At 47.8% G+C, this 17,040-nt stretch overlaps 2 long non-coding RNA genes across 2 annotated transcripts; both read right to left on the bottom strand.

Moving 5' to 3' along the window:
• Window positions 1-8,482: 8,482 nt before the first annotated feature.
• On the bottom strand, window positions 8,483-9,575 carry LOC117195303. The gene is made up of 3 exons (XR_004475037.1): window positions 9,200-9,575; window positions 8,751-9,141; window positions 8,483-8,688 (listed from the first exon to the last, which is right to left on the bottom strand). It is a non-coding gene; the product is annotated as an uncharacterized LOC117195303 (long non-coding RNA).
• A 1,907-nt stretch (window positions 9,576-11,482) lies between these two features.
• Window positions 11,483-12,592, bottom strand: LOC117195304. Its single transcript, XR_004475038.1, has 3 exons — window positions 12,215-12,592; window positions 11,766-12,156; window positions 11,483-11,703 (listed from the first exon to the last, which is right to left on the bottom strand). It is a non-coding gene; the product is annotated as an uncharacterized LOC117195304 (long non-coding RNA).
• Between the last annotated feature and the right edge of the window lie 4,448 nt (window positions 12,593-17,040).

Genomic DNA, 17,040 nt, shown 5'->3' with positions numbered 1-17,040 from the left:
TTGCGACGGAGCAGGAGATCCGTGCCGCTCTAGCTCGGCATTTTAAGTTTGACGAGAGACGAGTAAGAGTCCGCAGTCTACGCCGCGGATACGCGGAGTCCCAGCTGGCGGTGGTCAGCTTGCCCTTCTCCCTGGGCCAAGCGGTCCTGAAGGGCGGCGAGGTGAGGATCGGCTGGACCATCTGTAGGATCCGGGAAAGAGATGGACTCCCAAGGTGCTACCGATGCCTGGAACCTGGGCATATCGCGAGGAACTGCAAGAGCACAGTGGACAGGAGTGGCTGCTGCATCAAATGCGGCGAGAAGGGGCACAAAGTTGCTGAGTGTACCAAAGAACCGGCGTGTTTCATCTGCTCTGCAGCTGGAAAGAAGGAGGTCAGGCACCACGCAGGCACTAAAAACTGCCGGCCACACGTAGCGGGGACGGTAAATCCAAGACGTCATGCAGTTGATTCAACTCAACTTGAATCACTGCAGGGCCGCTCAAGATCTCCTAACGCAGACGGTGCGCGAGCTTGGCTCTGAGGTGGCACTCCTCAGCGAACCGCATAAGGTGGGCAGCAGCAGCGATTAGGCCACGGACCTCGCTGGCTCGCTACATTGTCGCAACACCATGTCGGCAGACGGGTTCGTTCGTGGGAATGTAGGCGGCATATGGTTATACAGCTGCTACATGGCACCCAGCCTCTCACTCGAGACCTTCAGCCGCATCACGCCGGTTCTTTGGTACACTCAGCAACTTTGTGCCCCTTCTCGCCGCATTTGATGCAGCAGCCACTCCTGTCCACTGTGCTCTTGCAGTTCCTCGCGATATGCCCAGGTTCCAGGCATCGGTAACACCTTGGGAGTCCATCTCTTTCCCGGATCCTACAGATGGTCCAGCCGATCCTCACCTCGCCGCCCTTCAGGACCGCTTGGCCCAGGGAGAAGGGCAAGCTGACCACCGCCAGCTGAGCTGCGATCTGCGAGGACGGAACAACGCCGTGGTCGGGGGCGACTTCAACGCCTGGGCCCTGGAATGGGGGTCTTCCCGTACCAACGCCAGAGGCCGCACGGTGCTGGAGGCTTTTGCCTCCCTGGACGTCGTCCTTCTGAACGAAGGGTCCCAACTCACCTTCAACAGGGCAGGTGTAGGGTCGATCATCGACCTCACCTATGCCAGCAGCACGCTGGCCCCGCACGCCCGATGGAGGATCAGTAACGTTTACACCGCCAGCGACCACGAGGCCATACTGTGCACCCTGGGCACTCTTGCCCGAACGAGAGATACCTCGCTCCGTCACGGGAAGGCATACCGCCAGGACACGCTAAGGGCCCAAACATTCGCAAGCGCCCTCGAGAGCTACTCTGCATCCGATGCAGACGGATCCAACGATATGGCGAACAATTTGGCGGTCGCACTGGAAGACGCCTGCGATCAGAGCATGCTAACGAGAGGAACGTTCCGGAAGCACAAGGATCCAGTTTTCTGGTGGAGTGAAGCGGTTGCGGATCTCCGCAGAACCTGCCACCGGGCCAGAAGGTTGCTGCAGCGAGCCAGAGGCACACCGCGCGTGGCCCGATGCAGCGAGACTTACAAAGCGGCGAGGAAGGGTCTGAAGACCGCCATAAGGGACAGCAAGAGGGAATGCTTCCTGAAGCTGTGTGATGCCGCCGAAGATGACCCCTGGGGAGGCGCGTATAAGATGGTGGTGAAGAGATTAAACGCGGGAAGCAAAGCCCCAACAGATCCAGAGGCACTGGAGGGAATAGTCAGCGTACTGTTTCCTCGAAGACGGCAGATCCCTAGCTCCCTATGGTTCGAGCATACCCCGAGCGACATCTGCGAGGTTACGGAAGCCGAGGTGTTGCAGGCAGGCAGAAACTTGATACCCAGGAAGGCCCCGGGTCCGGATGCGATCCCCAACAACGCGTTGAAGCTGGCACTTCTTTTGCTTCCGAGGGAAGTTGCGGCCCTTTTCAACAAATGTCTCCAGGAGGGGACGTTCCCCGGTTCCCCAACCAAGCCGGGCAAGCCGCCAGGAGTGGCCTCTTCCTACAGGCCCATCTGCCTGCTGGACGCTATAGGAAAGGTCTTCGAAAGGGTGATCGATGCGAGGCCGAGCGCAGCCATCGAAGCAGCAGGCGGTCTCTCCCAGAACCAATACGGGTTCAGGAAAGGGAGGTAGACGCTGGACGCCATCCTGAGGGTCGTACAAACGGCGGAGAAGGCCACTGCTGGGACTAGGTGGAGAGGCGGAACAAAGTCCTATTGCCTGGTGGTGACTCTAGACATTAGGAACGCCTTCAACTCGGCCGACTGAGGTCCTTCAACATCCCGGGCTACCTACTAAATATAGCGCGCAGCTATTTCAGCAAAAGGGTGCTGATAATGGACACGTGTAAGGGCTCTAGGGCATATGAAGTCTCAGCTGGAGTCCCACAGGGCTCCGTTTTGGGACCCCTGCTCTGGAACGCCATGTACGACGGGGTCCTAAGGCTCCCGATGCCAGCCAACACTAACCTGGTGGGATTTGCTGATGACGTCGCTATAGTGGCAGTAGCGAAGGAACTAGCCGCAGTGAAGGAGCTTGCCAACGTCGCAATACAAGCCGTTGAGACGTGGCTAGCCGCCGCGGGGCTGGAGCTGGCGGCCCAAAAAACAAGGGCGGTCCTAATATCCAGCCGTAAAGTGGTCGAGACTGCCAGAGTGCAGGTTGGTGGGAATGCGATCCAATCGCAGAGGTCCATCAAGTACCTAGGGGTCTTCATCGACACGCGCCTGTCCTTCAAGGAGCACCTGGAATACGTCCACACGAAGGCCGGTAGGACTGCGGGAGCGCTATCCAGGATGCTGCTAAACACCAGAGGGCCAAAGCAGGCAGCGAGGAAACTGCTGACGAGCGTCGTGACGTCGCAGATGCTCTACGCCGCACCGGTGTGGGCAGAAGCCGCGAAGGTGAGGAGCTACATGCGAGGAGTGGAGGCAACGCACAGACTGTGCGCCATTAGGATCGCGTGCTCGTTTCGGACCATCTCAGATGAAGCTGCGCTTGTCGTTGCCGGGCAAGTTCCGCTCAGGGAGCTGATAAGGGAGAGGAAGGAGATCCACGACGCTATGCAGGACAGCGCAGCCTAGGTACGCTCCAAAGCTGAATTAAAGGACGCCGCCAGAAGGATCAGCTTGGACAGATGGCAGACTCGATGGGACCACTCATCCAAAGGCCGATGGACCCACACTCTCATCCCGAGCATAGCCTGCTGGGTCGAAAGGAAGCACGGCCAGGTAGATTTCTATCTCACCCAGGCACTGAGCGGACATGGCTTCTTCCGCGGCTACCTCAAGCGCTTTGGCCACGAGACAGAGGGATGGTGCCCCGAGTGTGGCACAGGCATTGAGGAGAACGCTCTTCACGTCCTCTTCGACTGCCACAGGTTTGATCATGAGCGTCAGACACTGGAGGCAGCAGCAGGGTCTATGGTCAGCACCGAGTCTCTGGTACCGCTGATGCTGGCAGACCCGAAGGTGTGGGAAGCGGCTGCGGAGTTCGCCTCTAGCGTGATGCAAACGCTTAGGTCGCTGGAGAGGAGGCGGAAGGAGCAGACGGAGTAGGGTCCACGCCACTGCGAAGCAAAGCTTTGCGGCAGTACCGCAGACCGCGGGGCCACCACTCCCAACAGTACTCCTGTCCGTTAATTAAGTTAAATATAAAAATGTATAGTATATTATAGACGTGCGAGCACTCCGGCATTTTTGCTCCGCACCACCAAGAACCAGGTGTCAACCGGTCGCGGCTCCACAGGGGGTGAAAAATCCACCACTGCGCCTCCAGGGGGGGCTGCTGCCGGCAGAACCGGCGCCAGACCGCCAACATTCATCGGACCGATGGCGTCCAAACGGCCCCGCAGTCGCTCATTCTCAGCAATAAGCGAAAAAATCAGCGCCTCATATTGGCTACTGCAGCCTACCAAACTGCACATTACCTCCGTTGTCGCACCACCGTCCAACGCCACGCTCAACATCTGCTGGCTTATAGCCTGCATTCGCTCTACAGTGTTATTCACCTGCGTCTTTGGCAATGCAGGCACCGCAAACTGCGGCATATCTGCCGCCTCCACAGTGGGAGCCACACCCACATTCACTTCCTCAACACTCTTGCCGTGGTCCCCAAGGGTATCCTGGGAACCAACACTTACGTTCTCCGGGGACAGCTTGGCGATATCGGTCTCCGAGGTGGCCCTTTTCAACCGCCTAACCAGCTTCCCCTTCCTCTTCAACTCCAGCGGCCCAGAAGCAGCCAGTTCTTCATCAGAACAAAGCTTCTCAACGGCCGCCGAATTTTTCTTTTTCGGAGGCATAGCAGCCACCGTCAAAGATCTTTATGGCGATAAGCAGCTACAAATAGAAATTTCACACACACACGCAAACACAGGCACACGCTAGCGCCCTAAAAACCGGTTTCGGTCAACGAAAGAAGCACCGCACAAAGCAGAAAACGAAAATTTTGGCTTCGGCAAGCGACACCAGAAAAACTCGTCTGCTCTTAACGACAGTCAGAAAGCAACTTCGACCACGTCCCGTGCAGTGTTGCCAGATTTTGAGCGCCAAAATAAGCTTGATTTCACAAAAATACAAGCTAGAATAAGCTAAAAATTGTAAAAAACAGGCTAAAAAATAGGCTAAAAATAAAACAACACATAGATATATACATTTCTAATTGTGTTATTATTTCATCCAATTCGCAATTGCTTGAATCGGTATATTTATCGCTGGAACGTATTAAATTTAAATATTTCTCCGGTAATTGATAGTTGTGACAACATTTTCCATGACGGCGCAATCCATATCTGTAAAATTCAAAAGAATTTTAGTCATATTCATGAAACAATTAAATATTTCTAAAACAAACATTATATTTAATATTGAGTTTAAGGATTTAACGGTCATTTTGTTCCTTAGCTTGGTCTTAACAATATTCATTTGATGGGGGTCGTTCAATAGCAGCATTTGACCACGGTAGACTTAAAATGCCAATGGCATAAAGCGATTTCTTCAAAAGGCTTGTTTTTGCCAGCATCTTTATAAGTCAGTACTTCTGACCAAAATTGTATCGTGTCATCTGTACTTTGCCAAGGGACTAATTGAATTTTGCCATATTGTGCAAGAATTCCATCTATATTCTTATAGTTAAAGTGTTCCAATATGGAAATGAGATCATTATGATTTTTATTATGTTTGAGTACATTTTCTGCTGCAAAAACTTGCAGTTTTTCTAATGGCTCAAAATTATCTGGAAGTCTGAAATTAAGCATCAGATTATTATTTATTTTTAATATCAAATCCAATTGAAGCTTACCTTTCTCTGAGTTGGATAATTAGCTCCTTTATAAAATCCTTGCACATCTCTCTGATTTCGTTAACTTCATTATTATAATTTTTCTCTTTAATTTCCTTTTCAAATAAATATCCCATATATAATGAAGACACAGCAAATTCATCCAAGTCATCTTTCAAGACATCAATCTTTGCATCAGGCGGTATTATTTTATTTTTGAGGAAATCGATGCTTGTCGATGAAAGTTTTGTTTGTAAACTGTTTTTGGCATGTTTTACACATTTACACATTTCACGATCACCAAGCAAGTTTCTGTATAGACCGAAACTTTTCAACGAAAATAAACCATAAATAAATTCTAAAATACCATGATACACCAAAATATGTACTACAAATATACTTTTTGCTCGATTTGTCTTAAAAAATACCAAAAAATACATGTAGGATATAAAAAGGAAAAACTAAGCAAAATTAAATTAAAAAAGGTTAGATTTAAAGCTATTTTCATAATTTTTCAAGCTGTTCCGTTTTCAAATAAGCTAGATCTAGCCTTAAACAAGCTAAATTGGCAACACTGGTCCCGTGCGAGGACTCCGGCATTTTTGCTCCGGACCACCAAGGACCAGGTGTCAACCGGTCGCGGCTCCACAGGGGGTGAAAAGTCCACCACTGCGCCTCCAGGGGGGCTGCTGCCGGAAGAACCGGCGCCAGACCGCCAACATTCATCGGAACGATGGCCTCCAAACGGCCCCGCAGTCGCTCATTCTCAGCAATAAGCGAAAAAATCAGCGCCTCATATTGGCTACTGCAGCCTACCAAACTGCACATTACCTCCGTTGTCGCACCACCGTCCAACGCCACGCTCAACACCTGCTAGCTTATAGCCTGCATTCGCTCTACAGTGTTATTCACCTGCGTCTTTGGCAATGCAGGCACCGCAAACTGCGGCATATCTGCCGCCTCCACAGTGGGAGCCACACCCACATTCACTTCCTCAACACTCTTGCCGTGGTCCCCAAGGGTATCCTGGGAACCAACACTTACGTTCTCCGGGGACAGCTTGGCGATATCGGTCTCCGAGGTGGCCCTTTTCAACCGCCTAACCAGCTTCCCCTTCCTCTTCAACTCCAGCGGCCCAGAAGCAGCCAGTTCTTCATCAGAACAAAGCTTCTCAACGGCCGCCGAATTTTTCTTTTTCGGAGGCATAGCAGCCACCGTCAAAGATCTTTATGGCGATAAGCAGCTACAAATAGAAATTTCACACACACACGCAAACACAGGCACACGCTAGCGCCCTAAAAACCGGTTTCGGTCAACGAAAGAAGCACCGCACAAAGCAGAAAACGAAAATTTTGTCTTCGGCAAGCGACACCAGAAAAACACGTCTGCTCTTAACGACAGTCAGAAAGCAACTTCGACCACGTCCCGTGCGAGCACTCCGGCATTTTTGCTCCGCACCACCAAGGACCAGGTGTCAACCGGTCGCGGCTCCACAGGGGGTGAAAAATCCACCACTGCGCCTCCAGGGGGCGCTGCTGCCGGCAGAACCGGCGCCAGACCGCCAACATTCATCGGACCGATGGCCTCCAAACGGCCCCGCAGTCGCTCATTCTCAGCAATAAGCGAAAAAATCAGCGCCTCATATTGGCTACTGCAGCCTACCAAACTGCACATTACCTCCGTTGTCGCACCACCGTCCAACGCCACGCTCAACACCTGCTAGCTTATAGCCTGCATTCGCTCTACAGTGTTATTCACCTGCTTCTTTGGCAATGCAGGCACCGCAAACTGCGGCATATCTGCCGTCTCCACAGTGGGAGCCACACCCACATTCACTTCCTCAACACTCTTGCCGTGGTCCCCAAGGGTATCCTGGGAACCAACACTAACGTTCTCCGGGGACAGCTTGGCGATATCGGTCTCCGAGGTGGCCCTTTTCAACCGCCTAACCAGCTTCCCCTTCCTCTTCAACTCCAGCGGCCCAGAAGCAGCCAGTTCTTCATCAGAACAAAGCTTCTCAACGGCCGCCGAATTTTTCTTTTTCGGAGGCATAGCAGCCACCGTCAAAGATCTTTTTCGCGATAAGCAGCTATAAATAGAAATTTCACACACACACGCAAACACAGGCACACGCTAGCGCCCTAAAAACCGGTTTCGGTCAACGAAAGAAGCACCGCACAAAGCAGAAATCGAAAATTTTGGCTTCGGCAAGCGACACCAGAAAAACTCGTCTGCTCTTAACGACAGTCAGAAAGCAACTTCGACCACGTCCCGTGCGTGCACTCCGGCATTTTTGCTCCGCACCACCAAGGACCAGGTGTCAACCGGTCGCGGCTCCACAGGGGGTGAAAAATCCACCACTGCGCCTCCAGGGGGGCTGCTGCCGGCAGAACCGGCGCCAGACCGCCAACATTCATCGGACCGATGGCCTCCAAACGGCCCCGCAGTTGCTCATTCTCAGCAATAAGCGAAAAAATCAGCGCCTCATATTGGCTACTGCAGCCTACCAAACTGCACATTACCTCCGTTGTCGCACCACCGTCCAACGCCACGCTCAACACCTGCTAGCTTATAGCCTGCATTCGCTCTACAGTGTTATTCACCTGCGTCTTTGGCAATGCAGGCACCGCAAACTGCGGCATATCTGCCGTCTCCACAGTGGGAGCCACACCCACATTCACTTCCTCAACACTCTTGCCGTGGTCCCCAAGGGTATCCTGGGAACAGCTTGGGGACAGCTTGGCGATATCGGTCTCCGAGGTGGCCCTTTTCAACCGCCTAACCAGCTTGCCCTTCCTCTTCAACTCCAGCGGCCCAGAAGCAGCCAGTTCTTCATCAGAACAAAGCTTCTCAACGGCCGCCGAATTTTTCTTTTTCGGAGGCATAGCAGCCACCGTCAAAGATCTTTATCGCGATAAGCAGCTATAAATAGAAATTTCACACACACACGCAAACACAGGCACACGCTAGCGCCTTAAAAACCGGTTTCGGTCAACGAAAGAAGCACCGCACAAAGCAGAAAACGAAAATTTTGGCTTCGGCAAGCGACACCAGAAAAACTCGTCTGCTCTTAACGACAGTCAGAAAGCAACTTCGACCACGTCCCGTGCAGTGTTGCCAGATTTTGAGCGCCAAAATAAGCTTGATTTCACAAAAATACAAGCTAGAATAAGCTAAAAATTGTAAAAAACAGGCTAAAAAATAGGCTAAAAATAAAACAACACATAGATATATACATTTCTAATTGTGTTATTATTTCATCCAATTCGCAATTGCTTGAATCGGTATATTTATCGCTGGAACGTATTAAATTTAAATATTTCTCCGGTAATTGATAGTTGTGACAACATTTTCCATGACGGCGCAATCCATATCTGTAAAATTCAAAAGAATTTTAGTCATATTCATGAAACAATTAAATATTTCTAAAACAAACATTATATTTAATATTGAGTTTAAGGATTTAACGGTCATTTTGTTCCTTAGCTTGGTCTTAACAATATTCATTTGATGGGGGTCGTTCAATAGCAGCATTTGACCACGGTAGACTTAAAATGCCAATGGCAAATAAAGCGATTTCTTCAAAAGGCTTGTTTTTGCCAGCATCTTTATAAGTCAGTACTTCTGACCAAAATTGTATCGTGTCATCTGTACTTTGCCAAGGGACTAATTGAATTTTGCCATATTGGGCAAGAATTCCATCTATATTCTTATAGTTAAAGTGTTCCAATATGGAAATGAGATCATTATGATTTTTATTATGTTTGAGTACATTTTCTGCTGCAAAAACTTGCAGTTTTTCTAATGGCTCAAAATTATCTGGAAGTCTGAAATTAAGCATCAGATTATTATTTATTTTTACTATCAAATCCAATTGAAGCTTACCTTTCTCTGAGTTGGATAATTAGCTCCTTTATAAAATCCTTGCACATCTCTCTGATTTCGTTAACTTCATTATTATAATTTTTCTCTTTAATTTCCTTTTCAAATAAATATCCCATATATAATGAAGACACAGCAAATTCATCCAAGTCATCTTTCAAGACATCAATCTTTGCATCAGGCGGTATTATTTTATTTTTGAGGAAATCGATGCTTGTCGATGAAAGTTTTGTTTGTAAACTGTTTTTGGCATGTTTTACACATTTACACATTTCACGATCACCAAGCAAGTTTCTGTATAGACCGAAACTTTTCAACGAAAATAAACCATAAATAAATTCTAAAATACCATGATACACCAAAATATGTACTACAAATATACTTTTTGCTTGATTTGTCTTAAAAAATACCAAAAAATACATGTAGGATATAAAAAGGAAAAACTAAGCAAAATTAAATTAAAAAAGGTTATATTTAAAGCTATTTTCATAATTTTTCAAGCTGTTCCGTTTTCAAATAAGCTAGATCTAGCCTTAAACAAGCTAAATTGGCAACACTGGTCCCGTGCGAGGACTCCGGCATTTTTGCTCCGGACCACCAAGGACCAGGTGTCAACCGGTCGCGGCTCCACAGGGGGTGAAAAGTCCACCACTGCGCCTCCAGGGGGGGCTGCTGCCGGAAGAACCGGCGCCAGACCGCCAACATTCATCGGAACGATGGCCTCCAAACGGCCCCGCAGTCGCTCATTCTCAGCAATAAGCGAAAAAATCAGCGCCTCATATTGGCTACTGCAGCCTACCAAACTGCACATTACCTCCGTTGTCGCACCACCGTCCAACGCCACGCTCAACACCTGCTAGCTTATAGCCTGCATTCGCTCTACAGTGTTATTCACCTGCGTCTTTGGCAATGCAGGCACCGCAAACTGCGGCATATCTGCCGTCTCCACAGTGGGAGCCACACCCACATTAACTTCCTCAACACTCTTGCCGTGGTCCCCAAGGGTATCCTGGGAACCAACACTTACGTTCTCCGGGACAGCTTGGCGATATCGGTCTCCGAGGTGGCCCTTTTCAACCGCCTAACCAGCTTCCCCTTCCTCTTCAACTCCAGCGGCCCAGAAGCAGCCAGTTCTTCATCAGAACAAAGCTTCTCAACGGCCGCCGAATTTTTCTTTTTCGGAGGCATAGCAGCCACCGTCAAAGATCTTTATGGCGATAAGCAGCTATAAATAGAAATTTCACACACACACGCAAACACAGGCACACGCTAGCGCCCTAAAAACCGGTTTCGGTCAACGAAAGAAGCACCGCACAAAGCAGAAATCGAAAATTTTGGCTTCGGCAAGCGACACCAGAAAAACTCGTCTGCTCTTAACGACAGTCAGAAAGCAACTTCGACCACGTCCCGTGCGTGCACTCCGGCATTTTTGCTCCGCACCACCAAGGACCAGGTGTCAACCGGTCGCGGCTCCACAGGGGGTGAAAAATCCACCACTGCGCCTCCAGGGGGGGCTGCTGCCGGCAGAACCGGCGCCAGACCGCCAACATTCATCGGACCGATGGCCTCCAAACGGCCCCGCAGTTGCTCATTCTCAGCAATAAGCGAAAAAATCAGCGCCTCATATTGGCTACTGCAGCCTACCAAACTGCACATTACCTCCGTTGTCGCACCACCGTCCAACGCCACGCTCAACACCTGCTAGCTTATAGCCTGCATTCGCTCTACAGTGTTATTCACCTGCGTCTTTGGCAATGCAGGCACCGCAAACTGCGGCATATCTGCCGTCTCCACAGTGGGAGCCACACCCACATTCACTTCCTCAACACTCTTGCCGTGGTCCCCAAGGGTATCCTGGGAACAGCTTGGGGACAGCTTGGCGATATCGGTCTCCGAGGTGGCCCTTTTCAACCGCCTAACCAGCTTGCCCTTCCTCTTCAACTCCAGCGGCCCAGAAGCAGCCAGTTCTTCATCAGAACAAAGCTTCTCAACGGCCGCCGAATTTTTCTTTTTCGGAGGCATAGCAGCCACCGTCAAAGATCTTTATCGCGATAAGCAGCTATAAATAGAAATTTCACACACACACGCAAACACAGGCACACGCTAGCGCCCTAAAAACCGGTTTCGGTCAACGAAAGAAGCACCGCACAAAGCAGAAAACGAAACTTTTGGCTTCGGCGACACCAGAAAAACTCGTCTGCTCTTAACGACAGTCAGAAAGCAACTTCGACCACGTCCCGTGCAGTGTTGCCAGATTTTGAGCGCCAAAATAAGCTTGATTTCACAAAAATACAAGCTAGAATAAGCTAAAAATTGTAAAAAACAGGCTAAAAAATAGGCTAAAAATAAAACAACACATAGATATATACATTTCTAATTGTGTTATTATTTCATCCAATTCGCAATTGCTTGAATCGGTATATTTATCGCTGGAACGTATTAAATTTAAATATTTCTCCGGTAATTGATAGTTGTGACAACATTTTCCATGACGGCGCAATCCATATCTGTAAAATTCAAAAGAATTTTAGTCATATTCATGAAACAATTAAATATTTCTAGAACAAACATTATATTTAATATTGAGTTTAAGGATTTAACGGTCATTTTGTTCCTTAGCTTGGTCTTAACAATATTCATTTGATGGGGGTCGTTCAATAGCAGCATTTGACCACGGTAGACTTAAAATGCCAATGGCAAATAAAGCGATTTCTTCAAAAGGCTTGTTTTTGCCAGCATCTTTATAAGTCAGTACTTCTGACCAAAATTGTATCGTGTCATCTGTACTTTGCCAAGGGACTAATTGAATTTTGCCATATTGGGCAAGAATTCCATCTATATTCTTATAGTTAAAGTGTTCCAATATGGAAATGAGATCATTATGATTTTTATTATGTTTGAGTACATTTTCTGCTGCAAAAACTTGCAGTTTTTCTAATGGCTCAAAATTATCTGGAAGTCTGAAATTAAGCATCAGATTATTATTTATTTTTACTATCAAATCCAATTGAAGCTTACCTTTCTCTGAGTTGGATAATTAGCTCCTTTATAAAATCCTTGCACATCTCTCTGATTTCGTTAACTTCATTATTATAATTTTTCTCTTTAATTTCCTTTTCAAATAAATATCCCATATATAATGAAGACACAGCAAATTCATCCAAGTCATCTTTCAAGACATCAATCTTTGCATCAGGCGGTATTATTTTATTTTTGAGGAAATCGATGCTTGTCGATGAAAGTTTTGTTTGTAAACTGTTTTTGGCATGTTTTACACATTTACACATTTCACGATCACCAAGCAAGTTTCTGTATAGACCGAAACTTTTCAACGAAAATAAACCATAAATAAATTCTAAAATACCATGATACACCAAAATATGTACTACAAATATACTTTTTGCTCGATTTGTCTTAAAAAATACCAAAAAATACATGTAGGATATAAAAAGGAAAAACTAAGCAAAATTAAATTAAAAAAGGTTATATTTAAAGCTATTTTCATAATTTTTCAAGCTGTTCCGTTTTCAAATAAGCTAGATCTAGCCTTAAACAAGCTAAATTGGCAACACTGGTCCCGTGCGAGGACTCCGGCATTTTTGCTCCGGACCACCAAGGACCAGGTGTCAACCGGTCGCGGCTCCACAGGGGGTGAAAAGTCCACCACTGCGCCTCCAGGGGGGGCTGCTGCCGGCAGAACCCGCGCCAGACCGCCTACATTCATCGGAACGATGGCCTCCAAACGGCCCCGCAGTCGCTCATTCTCAGCAATAAGCGAAAAAATCAGCGCCTCATATTGGCTACTGCAGCCTACCAAACTGCACATTACCTCCGTTGTCGCACCACCGTCCAACGCCACGCTCAACACCTGCTAGCTTATAGCCTGCATTCGCTCTACAGTGTTATTCACCTGCGTCTTTGGCAATGCAGGCACCGCAAACTGCGGCATATCTGCCGTCTCCACAGTGGGAGCCACACCCACATTAACTTCCTCAACACTCTTGCCGTGGTCCCCAAGGGTATCCTGGGAACCAACACTTACGTTCTCCGGGGACAGCTTGGCGATATCGGTCTCCGAGGTGGCCCTTTTCAACCGCCTAACCAGCTTCCCCTTCCTCTTCAACTCCAGCGGCCCAGAAGCAGCCAGTTCTTCATCAGAACAAAGCTTCTCAACGGCCGCCGAATTTTTCTTTTTCGGAGGCATAGCAGCCACCGTCAAAGATCTTTATGGCGATAAGCAGCTATAAATAGAAATTTCACACACACACGCAAACACAGGCACACGCTAGCGCCCTAAAAACGGTTTCGGTCAACGAAAGAAGCACCGCACAAAGCAGAAAACGAAAATTTTGCTTCGGCAAGCGACACCAGAAAAACACGTCTGCTCTTAACGACAGTCAGAAAGCAACTTCGACCACGTCCCGTGCGAGCACTCCGGCATTTTTGCTCCGCACCACCAAGGACCAGGTGTCAACCGGTCGCGGCTCCACAGGGGGTGAAAAATCCACCACTGCGCCTCCAGGGGGCGCTGCTGCCGGCAGAACCGGCGCCAGACCGCCAACATTCATCGGACCGATGGCCTCCAAACGGCCCCGCAGTCGCTCATTCTCAGCAATAAGCGAAAAAATCAGCGCCTCATATTGGCTACTGCAGCCTACCAAACTGCACATTACCTCCGTTGTCGCACCACCGTCCAACGCCACGCTCAACACCTGCTGGCTTATAGCCTGCATTCGCTCTACAGTGTTATTCACCTGCGTCTTTGGCAATGCAGGCACCGCAAACTGCGGCATATCTGCCGCGTCCACAGTGGGAGCCACACCCACATTCACTTCCTCAACACTCTTGCCGTGGTCCCCAAGGGTATCCTGGGAACAGCTTGGGGACAGCTTGGCGATATCGGTCTCCGAGGTGGCCCTTTTCAACCGCCTAACCAGCTTCCCCTTCCTCTTCAACTCCAGCGGCCCAGAAGCAGCCAGTTCTTCATTAGAACAAAGCTTCTCAACGGCCGCCGAATTTTTCTTTTTCGGAGGCATAGCAGCCACCGTCAAAGATCTTTATCGCGATAAGCAGCTATAAATAGAAATTTCACACACACACGCAAACACAGGCACACGCTAGCGCCCTAAAAACCGGTTTCGGTCAACGAAAGAAGCACCGCACAAAGCAGAAAACGAAAATTTTGGCTTCGGCAAGCGACACCAGAAAAACTCGTCTGCTCTTAACGACAGTCAGAAAGCAACTTCGACCACGTCCCGTGCGTGCACTCCGGCATTTTTGCTCCGCACCACCAAGGACCAGGTGTCAACCGGTCGCGGCTCCACAGGGGGTGAAAAATCCACCACTGCGCCTCCAGGGGGGCTGCTGCCGGCAGAACCGGCGCCAGACCGCCAACATTCATCGGACCGATGGCCTCCAAACGGCCCCGCAGTTGCTCATTCTCAGCAATAAGCGAAAAAATCAGCGCCTCATATTGGCTACTGCAGCCTACCAAACTGCACATTACCTCCGTTGTCGCACCACCGTCCAACGCCACGCTCAACACCTGCTAGCTTATAGCCTGCATTCGCTCTACAGTGTTATTCACCTGCGTCTTTGGCAATGCAGGCACCGCAAACTGCGGCATATCTGCCGTCTCCACAGTGGGAGCCACATCCACATTCACTTCCTCAACACTCTTGCCGTGGTCCCCAAGGGTATCCTGGGAACCAACACTAACGTTCTCCGGGGACAGCTTGGCGATATCGGTCTCCGAGGTGGCCCTTTTCAACCGCCTAACCAGCTTCCCCTTCCTCTTCAACTCCAGCGGCCCAGAAGCAGCCAGTTCTTCATCAGAACAAAGCTTCTCAACGGCCGCCGAATTTTTCTTTTTCGGAGCATAGCAGCCACCGTCAAAGATCTTTATCGCGATAAGCAGCTATAAATAGAAATTTCACACACACACGCAAACACAGGCACACGCTAGCGCCTTAAAAACCGGTTTCGGTCAACGAAAGAAGCACCGCACAAAGCAGAAAACGAAAATGTTGGCTTCGGCAAGCGACACCAGAAAAACTCGTCTGCTCTTAACGACAGTCAGAAAGCAACTTCGACCACGTCCCGTGCAGTGTTGCCAGATTTTGAGCGCCAAAATAAGCTTGATTTCACAAAAATACAAGCTAGAATTAGCTAAAAATTGTAAAAAACAGGCTAAAAAATAGGCTAAAAATAAAACAACACATAGATATATACATTTCTAATTGTGTTATTATTTCATCCAATTCGCAATTGCTTGAATCGGTATATTTATCGCTGGAACGTATTAAATTTAAATATTTCTCCGGTAATTGATAGTTGTGACAACATTTTCCATGACGGCGCAATCCATATCTGTAAAATTCAAAAGAATTTTAGTCATATTAATGAAACAATTAAATATTTCTAAAACAAACATTATATTTAATATTGAGTTTAAGGATTTAACGTTCATTTTGTTCCTTAGCTTGGTCTTAACAATATTCATTTGATGGGGGTCGTTCAATAGCAGCATTTGACCACGGTAGACTTAAAATGCCAATGGCAAATAAAGCGATTTCTTCAAAAGGCTTGTTTTTGCCAGCATCTTTATAAGTCAGTACTTCTGACCAAAATTGTATCGTGTCATCTGTACTTTGCCAAGGGACTAATTGAATTTTGCCATATTGTGCAAGAATTCCATCTATATTCTTATAGTTAAAGTGTTCCAATATGGAAATGAGATCATTATGATTTTTATTATGTTTGAGTACATTTTCTGCTGCAAAAACTTGCAGTTTTTCTAATGGCTCAAAATTATCTGGAAGTCTGAAATTAAGCATCAGATTATTATTTATTTTTACTATCAAATCCAATTGAAGCTTACCTTTCTCTGAGTTGGATAATTAGCTCCTTTATAAAATCCTTGCACATCTCTCTGATTTCGTTAACTTCATTATTATAATTTTTCTCTTTAATTTCCTTTTCAAATAAATATCCCATATATAATGAAGACACAGCAAATTCATCCAAGTCATCTTTCAAGACATCAATCTTTGCATCAGGCGGTATTATTTTATTTTTGAGGAAATCGATGCTTGTCGATGAAAGTTTTGTTTGTAAACTGTTTTTGGCATGTTTTACACATTTACACATTTCACGATCACCAAGCAAGTTTCTGTATAGACCGAAACTTTTCAACGAAAATAAACCATAAATAAATTCTAAAATACCATGATACACCAAAATATGTACTACAAATATACTTTTTGTTCGATTTGTCTTAAAAAATAACAAAAAATACATGTAGGATATAAAAAGGAAAAACTAAGCAAAGTGAAATTAAAAAAGGTTAGATTTAAAGCTATTTTCATAATTTTTCAAGCTGTTCCGTTTTCAAATAAGCTAGATCTAGCCTTAAATAAGCTAAATTGGCAACACTGGTCCGTGCGAGCACTCCGGCATTTTTGCTCCGCACCACCAAGGACCAGGTGTCAACCGGTCGCGGCTCCACAGGGGGTGAAAAATCCACCACTGCGCCTCCATGGGGGGCTGCTGCCGGCAGAACCGGCGCCAGACCGCCAACATTCATCGGACCGATGGCCTCCAAACGGCCCCCGCAATAAGCGAAAAAATCCGCGCCTCATATTGGCTACTACAGCCTACCAAACTGCACATTACCTCCGTTGTCGCACCACCGTCCAACGCCACGCTCAACACCTGCTAGCTTATAGCCTGCATTCGCTCTACAGTGTTATTCACCTGCGTCTTTGGCAATGCAGGCACCGCAAACTGCGGAATATCTGTCGTCCCACAGTGGGAGCCACACCCACATTAACTTCCTCAACACT

The sequence above is a fragment of the Drosophila miranda genome, unplaced genomic scaffold (genome assembly GCF_003369915.1).
Source record: "Drosophila miranda strain MSH22 unplaced genomic scaffold, D.miranda_PacBio2.1 Contig_AX2_pilon, whole genome shotgun sequence".
Classification (NCBI taxonomy): Eukaryota; Metazoa; Arthropoda; class Insecta; order Diptera; family Drosophilidae; genus Drosophila; species Drosophila miranda.
The sequence above is the reverse complement of the archived record's forward strand: the minus strand, read 5'-3'. Positions and strand labels throughout refer to the sequence as shown.